The sequence below is a fragment of the Hyla sarda genome, chromosome 2, assembly GCF_029499605.1.
Source record: "Hyla sarda isolate aHylSar1 chromosome 2, aHylSar1.hap1, whole genome shotgun sequence".
NCBI lineage: Eukaryota > Metazoa > Chordata > Amphibia > Anura > Hylidae > Hyla > Hyla sarda.
In genome coordinates, this window is record NC_079190.1 from 350417439 (window position 1) to 350429731 (window position 12293).

The 12293-nt window shown below is 45.3% G+C and overlaps 1 protein-coding gene across 1 annotated transcript in view; it reads right to left on the minus strand.

Annotated features, from left to right (window-relative positions):
* INKA2 (inka box actin regulator 2) overlaps positions 1-12293 on the minus strand; it is a 133223-nt gene that overhangs the window by 115782 nt on the left and 5148 nt on the right. The gene's annotated exons all lie outside the window — the stretch shown is intronic.

The window sequence follows — 12293 nt, forward strand, 5'->3', positions numbered from 1 at the left end:
TTATCACGACCAGTCCGGACACTTTGGGGTCCACAAGACCGAGGCCACAATCCGAAGAAGGTTCTACTGGGTAGCGATGCTTGGAGATATTGAGAAGTGGTAATCTGTAATGTTACCAAGAATTCTCACAAGGATGCAAGATGTCTGTTGCATCCCATTCATACTGGCCTAATCAACTGGTTGCCCTGGATCACGTGAAGTTAGCCCCAACTCGATCAGGATACACCTATGCCTTGACTATGGTGGATTATTACTCCATGTGGGTAGTTGTTCTGCCCGTCAAGGATCTTACTGCCAGGACGGCCGCCCAGGTCTTCTACAGCCATTGGATCCAAACCCTTGGGTGTCCTGAATCGGTCCTCACTGATCGGGGAACTGCGTTTGAAGCTCAACTGTTCCAAGAACTCTGTCAGTTTCATGATTGTAGGAAGCTCAGGACCACTGCAAAGGGAATGGGCTGTGCGAGATAATTAATCAGGTGTTTATTAACATGCTAAGGGTGGCATCTGTTTCGAAGCACGAAGAATGGCCTAGACTACTGCCTGAACTGTTGGAAATTTATAATAATACTGCCCACTGTTCCACCGGGTACACTCCCTTCTTTTTGATGATGGGCCGACACGGTCAATTGCCTAAAGATAGAGCCTTCGACTTGCAAGCATCTTTCAACAACTCTCAAGCCTCTCAAGATTGGGTCTCTGAGCACCAAAGGTGGATTGAAGAAGCCAAAAATATTGTAGAGAAGAAGATGGGCGAGGCTCAGTACCAACAGCAAAAGGACTACAACCAGAATGCATCCGCTCGACCACTGCAACTTGGGGATAGAGTGTGGCTCCGAAAGTTTCCTCGGTTACATAAACTGGACTCTCTGTCGGAAACAGAGCCTTACCCTATTACGGCCCTGCCATACCCCGACACTGACGTTTATGAGGTACGAAAGGAGGGGTTCCAGCCACAGGTAGTCCACCAAAATAGGCTAAAGCCGTGCATGAAAGACGACTTGCTCGAGCCACCTCCTCCAGCACTCTCAGAGGCAAGACCAACAAGAGAGTATGTTCCGGGAGAGGGGATGTTCCGCTGTTCTCCTCTCCTCACCCTACCATGTTCTTTGGGGTACAGTGTCCGGAGTACAGTATAGGAGCGTGTAGCCAATAGACCCTAGTAGCCACCCTTATTGGTAGAAAGCCTCGGGCAATCCAATATACTTCCAATGTACTGAACAGGTAGCTAATATTCAATTATCTAGTGAGCTAGAGAAAGAAAAATGCTAAGTAGGATGTATCTCATGTGACTAATATCATCTTGTTACTAAATTCATGAACTAACCAACCTTGTTCGTGAGTTTACCCAAACCAATTTATGTACACCAAAAATAAATGTTAAGGTTTATAGGTTGTACCCGACATTCACTTCGTCCCTCTGTCTTAGGGGACTGACGTCGAGGCCGACTTATCTTAAGTAAGGGGGTTTGTGGTGTCCCGGTACCGTATTGCATCCAGTATCTAGTATAGAGGTCCCCAAAGTTTAGGTAGGGTTCCACAGGTGGAACAACCCCTAGTCACCTCTCCTTAATTCTAACTTTAATGTTCATATATGTATATATTAGTAATTATATCTATAATTGTATAGGAATGTAAAGTACTTACCTTGTTCAGCGTTGCATGACCTTTGGTCATGTGACCATGCTAGTAACCTCTATGGTATGTTGTAGGACCTTAGGAGGTCCTTGGGTCACGTGTTAACCAGAAATCTCTGTAATGGTGATTGACATCCGTTTGGACCAATTAGCGTTAGTCCAGCCACTGCCCATATAAGGGAGCTGCGTCCAATTATCACTCTCTTGGGTTGCTGCTCTCGTGGATGCCGTACTAACAGAACGGTGTGCTACACAACTTTCAACGACACGCTAGGCCTCAAAACCTACGGCCTCAGCAGAACCAAAAATCGTGAGTCTTACACTAATTCCTGCTAATACTAGCCTGACTACTGGACCGCAACTAATTCCCCTAAATCCAGTGGAACAGCACAATAGACTAAAGACTCTTAAAGCTAAAGTCCCGACCATTGTCAATCTCCAAAAGGAAGCTGTATTGATGAGAGACTGTTATGTTAATGAAGTGTACAGAAAATCTTCAGTAGAGTTAACGCTGTTTGCAGAAGCTTTCCGATTGCGGACAATCCATTATTACTCTCTACTTGAACTCATTATCATCTACCTCCCTATCGTTCCTGGGAAGGGCGGCGGTAGGAAAAGCTTTATTGAGGAGCCCTTACCCTTGCATCACGAACAGCAAGGGTTAACAAGCACCCTTTAATACCAGGACAGCTACACTCTCCATACCCTACACCCCCCAAGCTACCACAGTTACATTTAAGGCGTCTATTGCTTTATGACTATGAGAAGTCGCTCAGGAAATCTAAGTTGTAATTCTTCTTCAAGATAACAAAACTAGCTCCCTACTGGTTAGGAAACTTAAACCTGCACGTCAGTGACACCGCATAGCTGTACTGCTACATCCTAAGACACAGGTGCCGCAACTTTCTCCACGCCATATTGCAAATGCCTTTAAAGACTATTATGAAGATCTTTACAACCTCCGTGCAAACCCTCTCTGCCCTCAGCCGACCCAGGAGGGGATAGATGCTTTTCTTTCATCTTTAAATATTCCTAAACTTTCAGCTTCTGTCCTAGCTTCTCTCAATGTTCCCTTTACTGCTTTGGAGGTGGCTGATGCTGTTAAAACGCTGCCAAATAACAAAACTCCTGGCCCGGATGGCCTTCCCAATGAATATTATAAAAGATTCCTTTCCACCATGTTTCCCCATTTATTACTGGTATTCAACACTGCTGCGGACACAGGTACGCTACCTCCCGACATGTTGTATGCCTTAATAACTACCATACGAAGCCCGGCAAATCCTCAGACAAAGCGTCCAACTACCGCCCTATCTCTCTCCTTAATGGAGATGTCAAAATTTATGCCAAAATTCTGGCAACGAGATTGCAACATTATCTGCCGAGTTTGTTGGGCCGTGAACAGTTTGGGTTTACGTTGGGCCGACATGCTCAGGACAATACTAGAAGGGTGGCATCCCTTCTTCAACACTGTGAATACACCAAACTGCCCTCAGTCTTCTTAACGCTGGACACTGAAAAAGCCTTCGACGGGGTGAACTGGCAATATACCTTTGCGGCCTTGCAGGCCTTTGGTTTTCGTGGGTCATTCCTCACAGCAATCCGGGCTCTATACTATAACCCTGTGGCGACTGTCTATACCACTGGTGCACTTTCTTCCCGATTCACCCTGTCGGGAATGTGGAACATAAGCTAGCCCTCTTCGCAGATGACGTGCTGCTCACCTTGACAAACCCTGCCACCTTGTTACCTACTCTTTTCAACCTATTGGAAATATTCAGCGAAGTATCTTTTACAAATTGAATATAACAAAATCAAATGCACTGACTGTTCACTTGTCCCCAGCGCTGTTAGAGTCACTGAAACCTAAATTCCCCCTTGATTGGCAGCATCACCTATCTTGGCATCCGGCTGACCTCTCCTACCTCTTCACTTTTTCAAACTAATTTCCTACCGCTTCTATCCACACTCTCTGCTTCCTTGGCTGACTATTCTAAGCATATCCTCTCCTGAAGTGGGCGCCTAGCGGCCTTCAAAATGCTACTGTTGCCCAAAGTGCTATACCTGTTTCGTACACTACCGATAACGCTTCCTGCTTCCTACTTTCGTGCGGTGACAGGTATGATTGATGGATTTATTTGGCAGGGAAAACGCCCTAGAGTATCTAGACACGTTATGACACGCAGTAGACTGGCGGGAGGGCTTGGCAAACCTTGCATTGAGAGTTATTACAAAGCATGCATCCTTGACCAGTTGAAACATTGGTGGTCAGGCAACACGAACAAGATGTGGGTGACGCTAGAACAGACATATAGTGTCGAGTGTCCACTTCAATCACGACTACTATCTGCACTCTCCAACATTCCATTGACAAAAATTCACCTGTCATCCATTGACGTTTCTGACAGAATATGGAAGACCTCCCTTAAAGATTTTTCCAACTTTATAAAGTGCCCGCCTAGATACATCCCACTAGACCACTTATCCTTCTGTATCCCTGACTTAGACCTCTCGAACTGGAAGGCGGCAGGCATGTATACAGTAAAAGATGTTTTGGATGAATCAGGCTCCTTCCATTTTCAATCTCTTAGAGAACAGTTTTCTATCCCCAATAGAGATTTCTACAAGGGCCTCCAAATAAGGAGTCTACTGGCCACTGGCTGGCTTGACTCATTTAAAATCCCTGCTCGCCTTTTGGGAACTTTGACTGCTTCCTCCTAGACTCTGCGAGGCATCTCCTTCTTCTATGACCTTTTGGGCGACAAATCCACACTGATACCTGTAAGACTCACCGCAGACGGCAAGTACCCAGGGAGTAGTAGAGCCGTAGTTCCACGGTAGTCTGGAGCGGGTGAAGTAGTGGATCCGCTGGACCTGTGTGGCAGATGATGCGGGCCGTGTCAGGGAGCAGAGTCTAAGGTGCCGCTGGTTTTCACCAGAGCCCGCCGCAAATCGGGTTTGTCTTGCTGCGGCAGGCGACACCCAGGTCGCTACCCCTGGCACGACTTGACCACACAGACGGCTGAGGTGATGCGTGGCACCGAAGGAATAGGCAGGACGTAGTCAAGCTGGCTAGAGGTCAGGGCAGGCGGCTCAGGAGCGTAGTCAGTAGGATAGCAGAAGGTCAATAGGCTGGCGGCTAGAAACACGGTCGGGTCACGGAATGCAAAGGTCTGGTACACGGCAAAGGAACACTAGGACTGCTTTCTCTAAGGCGCAAGGCAAACAAAGATCCGGCAAGGGTAATAGGGAGGTGCTACAACTTATAATAATGGTTCAGGTGTAATACTAATTATGGGCGCACTGGCCCTTTAAATCTCAAAGCTCTGTCGCACACTAGGAGGTGGGGGCGCGCGTGTCGAAGCTGAGAGACAGAGCCCGGGGATGGAGGTGCGTGACGGGCTGGGACTGGCATGCAGGTGCGTCCCGCGATGCGAGTCCCAGCCCCGCCGAGAGCCGACATTCGGGGAGAGATGCGCTCACAGCCGGTATGTCCGGCCGGAGCGCTGTTTATAACAGTACCCCCCCCCCCCTTTGGTCTCCCCCTCCTCTTGTGGGACAAAATTTTTTGAGATTACAGTCGAAGATGTTCTCCTCGGGCTCCCAGGACCTCTCCTCAGGAGCAAAGCCCCTCCAATCGACCAAAAAAAAATTTCTGCCATGTACCATTTTAGAGGACATAATCTCTTTAACTTAAAAAATATCAGAGGAACCGGAGACAGGAGTTGGAGCAGAATTTTTTCTTCGAGAATAACGGTTGATAACTAGAGGTTTGAGGAGAGAAACATGAAAAGAGCCCTTCTGATTGTAGGAAAATTCAGCCCAGGGGAGATCTACCCAGTCGTCCTGACGGGCAGACACAAAATGGCGTAAATAAGTCTCCAAAATTAGATTTATCCTTTCCACCTGACCATTGGACTGGGGATGGTAGGCAGAGGAGAAATCCAAACTGATGCCAAGACAGGAACAGAGGGCTCGCCAGAATTTGGACACAAATGACAATGTTTTCTGGAAGACCATGAAGACAGAAGATATCAAGTATGAAGTGCTTGGCCAGTTGTGGAGCAGATGGGAGTCCGGGAAGAGGAATGAAATGAGCCATTTTAGAAAACTGGTCTACCACAACCCAGATGACTGTGTTATAGTGTGAAGATGGAAGGTCGGTAATAAAATCCATAGAAATGTAAGTCCATGGAATCTCAGGGATGGGCAACGGCTGCAAAAGTCCCGTGGGTCTCTGTCGGGAGGTCTTATCTAGAGCACAAGTGGTACAGGAACACACAAACTCAGAGACATCGTGTTTCAGATGTGGCCACCAATAGTGTCGGGAGATAAGAAGAAGTGTCTTGCGTATTCCAGGATGGCCAGCCAATAAGGAAGAATGACCCCAGTTTAAAACTTTGCGTCTCAATCTGACTGGTATGAAAGTTTTACCAGGAGGTTGCTGTAGAAGATCGTCAGACGATCAGGAGGGATAATATGTCTTGGAGTAGGATCCAAACCCACCACATCGAAGAGCTGGAGAGGGCATCGGCTCTGATATTTTTATAAGCTGGACAGAAATGAATGAGAAAATTTAACCGGGAGAAGAACAACGACCACCTTGCCTGACGTGGGTTCAAACGTTGAGCTGACTGAAGGTACAGGATGTTCTTGTGGCCAGAATAAATACTGATCGGGTGAGGAGATCCTTCCAACAGGTGTCGCCACTCCTCTAAGGCGAGCTTTATAGCAAGCAGTTCACGATCTCCGATGGAGTAGTTTCTCTCCGCAGGCAAGAAGGTTTTAGAAAAGAACCCACAGGTCACAGTTTTACCCTTGGCACTTTTCTGGGTAGGAATGGCGCCTGCTCTGATGGAGGAAGCATCAACCTCCAAGGCAAAAGGTTTTCCCGGATCCGGTCTTGATAGCACGGGAGATGAAGCAAAAGCAGACTTTAAGCTGGAGAAAGCTTCCTTGGCCTCAGGGGACCAAAACTTCGGGTTAGCGCCCTTCTTGGTGAGAGCTACGATGGGAGTAACCACAGAAGAAAAATGTGGGATGAACTGGCGGTAGTAGTTTGAAAATCCCAGGAAACGTTGAATAGCCCGAAGACCAGTAGGGCGGGGCCAGTCCAAAACCACAGACAATTTTATTGGATCCATTTGTAGTCCTTCATGAGAGACAATGTATCCTAGAAAAGGAAGACTGGATTTTTCAAAAAGGCATTTCTCCACTTTGGCATAGAGAAGATTCCTCTGAAGGCGTCGTAGGACCAGACGAACATGAGTACGATGCTCTTCCAAGTTGGAAGAATAAATCAGTATGTCACCCAGATAAACGACTACACAGGTATAGAGAAGGTCGCGGAAGATATCGTTGATGAATTCTTGGAAAACAGCTGGAGCATTGCAAAGGCCAAAAGGCATGACTAGGTACTCAAAATGTCCATCGCGGGTGTTGAAAGCCGTTTTCCATTCATCTCCCTCTCGAATTTGAATCAGGTTGTAGGCACCTCGTAAATCCAGTTTGGAGAAGACTTTGGCCCCCTGAAGACGATCAAAAAGTTCTGAGATCAGAGGAAGAGGATAACGATTCTTGACCGTGATCTTGTTCAGACCTCTGTAATCTATACAAGGACAAAGAGAACCATCCTTTTTACTGACAAAGAAGAATCTGGCTTCAGCTGGTTACAAAGACTTCCGGATAAATCCTTTTTGGAGGTCCTCTTGGATATACTTTTGCATGGCTTGAGTCTCTGGGACAGATAAAGGATAGATTCTACCCCGAGGTGGCATAGTCCCAGGCAGTAAATCAATCGGGCAGTCGTAAGGACGATGTGGAGGCAAAATCTCGGCGTGTCTTTTGCAGAAGACATCAGAGAAATCTTGATAAGGCGTAGGCAGACCTGGCATGGGAGAAATTGCAGAAATTTTTTTAGGCTGGACCGACTCTAAACAACGATTATGGCAGCATTGCCCCCAGTGAGTGACCTCTCCGGATTTCCAATCAAGCTGCGGGGAATGGAGTTGGAGCCAAGGAAGACCAAGAAGTATCTGAGAAGTACAATGTGGTAGCACAAAGAATTCAATCCTCTCCTTATGTGAGACCCATACTTGCAGAAGGAGAGACTCCCTCCGTGCGATATAGTACTCTACAGTCCAAATTTTGTCCTGTGACAGAAGAAGTGAACAGGGGCTTGGCAAAGCGACTCACTGGAAGGCGATGTTCATGCACGAGTGAGGCATCAATAAAATTGCCAGCAGAACCAGAGTCCAAAAAAGCAGTAGCGAAGAAAGAAGTCTTAGCAGAAATATGGACTTGTACGGAAATATTCAAACGAGAAGAGACGGTGAACACACCCAGAGAAGTCCCTCCTACATATCCTGAGTTCGGACGTTTGCCTGGATTCTGAGAACGGGCAGGGCAGTCTTTGAGGAAATGTACCGGACTGGCACAGTATAGGCACAAATTCTTGCTGCAACGTCGGTATCTTTCCTCCTGGGTGAGGCGAGTATGATCCTTTGGCATAGCCTTTTCAGAAAATCCAGTTTCTTTTAGGAGCTCCTCCTGTCTTTCGGACAAATGTACATCAATTCGTGCGTCCAAATGGATCAGCTCACACAGGTTAGACAGAAGATCTCGAGCAGCAAGGGCGTCCTTAATGCTACTAGAAAGTCCTTTTTTAAATATAGCACACAAGGCCTCGTCGTTCCATACCAATTCAGAAGCAAGGATATGAAACTGGACTGCATAGTCTCCCACAGAGGAAGTCCCCTGACTCAGGTTAAGAAGTGCAGACTCGGCAGATGAGACATGTGCGGGTTCTTCAAATACGCTGCGGAATTCAGCCAGGAAAGCCGTGAGGTTAAAGGTAATAGAATCCCTACGATCCCAGAGTTTCCCCACATTGTTTCCCCACATAAGGTTGGCAGTATTGTTTCCCCACATTAGGTTGGTAGTATGTTCCCTCACATTAGGTTGGTGGTATGTTCCCCCAATTGAGGTTGGCGGCATTGTTCCCCCAATTTAGGTTGGCAGTATTGTTTCCCCACATTAGGTTGGCAGTATGTTCCCCCACAATAGGGTTGGCAGTATTGTTTCCCCACATTAGGTTGGCAGCATTGTTTCCCCACATTAGGTTGGCAGTATGTTCCCCCACATTAGGTTGGCAGTATAGTTCCCCCCACATTAGGTTGGCAGTATAGTTCCCCCCACATTAGGTTGGCAGTATGTTCCCCCACATTAGGTTGGCAGTATGTGACCCCACATTAGTTTGGCAGTATGTGACCCCACATTAGGTTGGCAGTATTGTTTCCCCACAGTAGGTTGGCAGTACTGTTTCCCAACATTAGGTTGGCAGTATAGTTCCCCCACATGAGGTTGGCAGTATGCTCTCCCACATTAGGTTGGCAGTATTGTCCCCTGCCCCCCCCCCCCCCCGATCCGGTACTGGTATATACCTGGAGTTATGTGTGGATATAGATAACCATATATACCTGGGATTATGTGTGGATATATATAACCATATATACCTGGGGTTATGTGTGGATATAGATTACTACACTGCTCAAAAAAAATTAAGGGAACACTAAGATAATACATCCTAGATATGACTCAATGAACTAATCGTATGAAATACTTTCATCTTTACATAGTTGAATGTGCTGACAACAAAATCACACAAAAAATATCAATGGAAATCAAATTTATCAACCCATGGAGGTCTGGATATGGAGTCACACTCAAAATCAAAGTGGAAATCCACACTACGGGCTGATCCAACTTTGACGTAATGTCCGTAAAACAAGTCAAAATGAGTCTCAGTAGTGTGTGTGGCCTACACGTCCCCATATGACCTCCCTACAACACCTGGGCATTCTCCTGATAAGGTGGCGGATGGTCTCCTGAGGGATGTCCTCCCAGACCTGGACTAAAGCATCCGCCAACTCCTGGACAGTCTGTGGTGCAACGTGGCATTGGTGGATGGAGCGAGACATGATGTCCCAGATGTGCTCAATCAGATTCAGGTCTGGGGAACGAGCAGGCCAGTCCATAGCATCAATGCCTTCCTCTTGTAGGAACTGCGGACACACTCCAGCCACATGAGGTCTAGCATTGTCTTGCATTAGGAGGAACCCAGGGCCAACTGCACCAGCATATGGTCTCACAAGGGGTCTGAGGATCTCATCTCGGTACCTAATGGCAGTCAGGCTACCTCTGGCAAGCACATGGAGGGCTGTACGGCCCTCGAAAGAAATGCCACCCCACACCATTACTGACCCACTGCCAAACCGGTCATGCTGGAGGATGTTGCAGGAAGCAGAACGTTCTCCACGGCGTCTCCAGACTCTGTCACGTCGGTCACATGTGCTCAGTGTGGACCTGCTTTCATCCGTGAAGATCATAGGGTGCCACTGGCGAATTTGCATATCTTGGTGTTCTCTGGCAAATGCCAAACGCAAGCACAACCCCCACCTGTGGATGTCAGGCCCTCATACCACCCTCATGGAGTCTGTTTCTGACAGTTTGAGTGGACACATGCACATTTGTAGCCTGCTAGAGGTCATTTTGCAGGGCTTTGGCAGTGCTCCTCCTTGCACAAAGGCAGAGGTAGCGGTCCTGCTGCTGGGTTGTTGCCCTCCTAAGGCCTTCTCCACTTCTCCATGTCTCCTGATGTACTGGCCTGTCTCCTGGTAGCACCTCCATGCTCTGGACACTACGCTGACAGACACAGCAAACTTACTTACCACAGCTCTCATTGATGTGCCATCCTGGATGAGCTGCACTACCTGAGCCACTTGTGTGGGTTGTAGACTCCGTCTCATGCTACTATTAGAGTGAAAGCTCCGCCAGCATTCAAAAGGCACCAAAACATCAGCCAGGAAGCATAGGAACTGAGAAGTGGTCTGTGGTCACCACCTGCAGAACCACTCCTTTATTGGGGGGTGTCTTGCTAATTGCCTATAATTTCCACCTGTTGCTGGTTCCATTTGCACAACAGCATGTGAAACTGATTGTCAATCAGTGTTGCTTCCTGAGTGGACAGTGTGATTTCACAGAAGTGTGATTGACATGGAGTTACATTGTGTTGTTTAAGTGTTCCCGTTATTTTTTTGAGCAGTGTATATCCACACATTGGGCTGCCCCAGGTATATATGGTGATCTATATCCACACATAGCACTGCCCCAGGTATATATAGCTCTCTATATTCACACATAACCCCAGGTATATATATAGCTATCTATATCCACACATAATCCCAGGTGTATATATATATATATATATATATATATATACAGCTATCTATATCCACACATAACCCCAGGTATATATAGCTATCTATATCCACACGAGAGAGAGTATATAGCTATCTATATGAGAGAGAGAGAGAGAGAGAGAGATATCTATATCCACACATAACCCCAGGTATATATAGCTATCTATATCCACACTAGAGAGAGTATATAGCTATCTATATGAGAGAGAGAGAGAGAGAGAGAGAGAGAGAGAGAGATATCTATATCCACACATAACCCCAGGTATATATAGCTATCTATATCCACACATAACCCCAGGTATATATATATATATATATATATATATATATATATATATATATAGCTATCTATATCCACACACAACCCCAGGTATATATATAGCTAACTATATATCCATACACAACCCCAGGTATATATATATATATATATATACATATATATATAGCTATCTATATCCACACACAACCCCAGGTATATATATAGCTATCTATATCCACACATAACCCCAGGTATATATATATATATATATATATATATATATATATATATATATATATATATAGCTATCTATATCCACACACAACCCCAGGTATATATATAGCTAACTATATATCCATACACAACCCCAGGTATATATATATACATATATATATATATATATATATATATATATAGCTATCTATATCCACACACAACCCCAGGTATATATATAGCTATCTATATCCACACATAACCCCAGGTATATATATAGCTATCTATATCCACACATAACCCCAGGTATATAAAGCTATCTATATCCACACGTAACCCCAGGTATATATATAGCTATCTATAGCCACACATAACCCCATGTATATATATAGCTATCTATATCCACACATAACCCCAGGTATATATATAGCTATCTATATCCACACATAACCCCAGGTATATATATAGCTATCTATATCCACACATAACCCCAGGTATATAAAGCTATCTATATCCACACGTAACCCCAGGTATATATATAGCTATCTATAGCCACACATAACCCCATGTATATATATAGCTATCTATATCCACACATAACCCCAGGTATATATACCTCTATATATACCTCTATATCCACACATAACTCCAGATATATATATATATATATATATATATATATATATATATCCTCACATAACCCCAGGTATATATATATATATATATATATATATATCCACACATAACCCCAGAAATACATAGCTATCTATATCCACACATAAACCCAGGTATATATATATATATATATATATATCCACACACAACTCTATGTATATATAAAGCTATCTATATCCACACATAACTCCAGGTATATACATAGCTATCTATAGACACACATAACTCTAGGTATATATAGCTATCTATA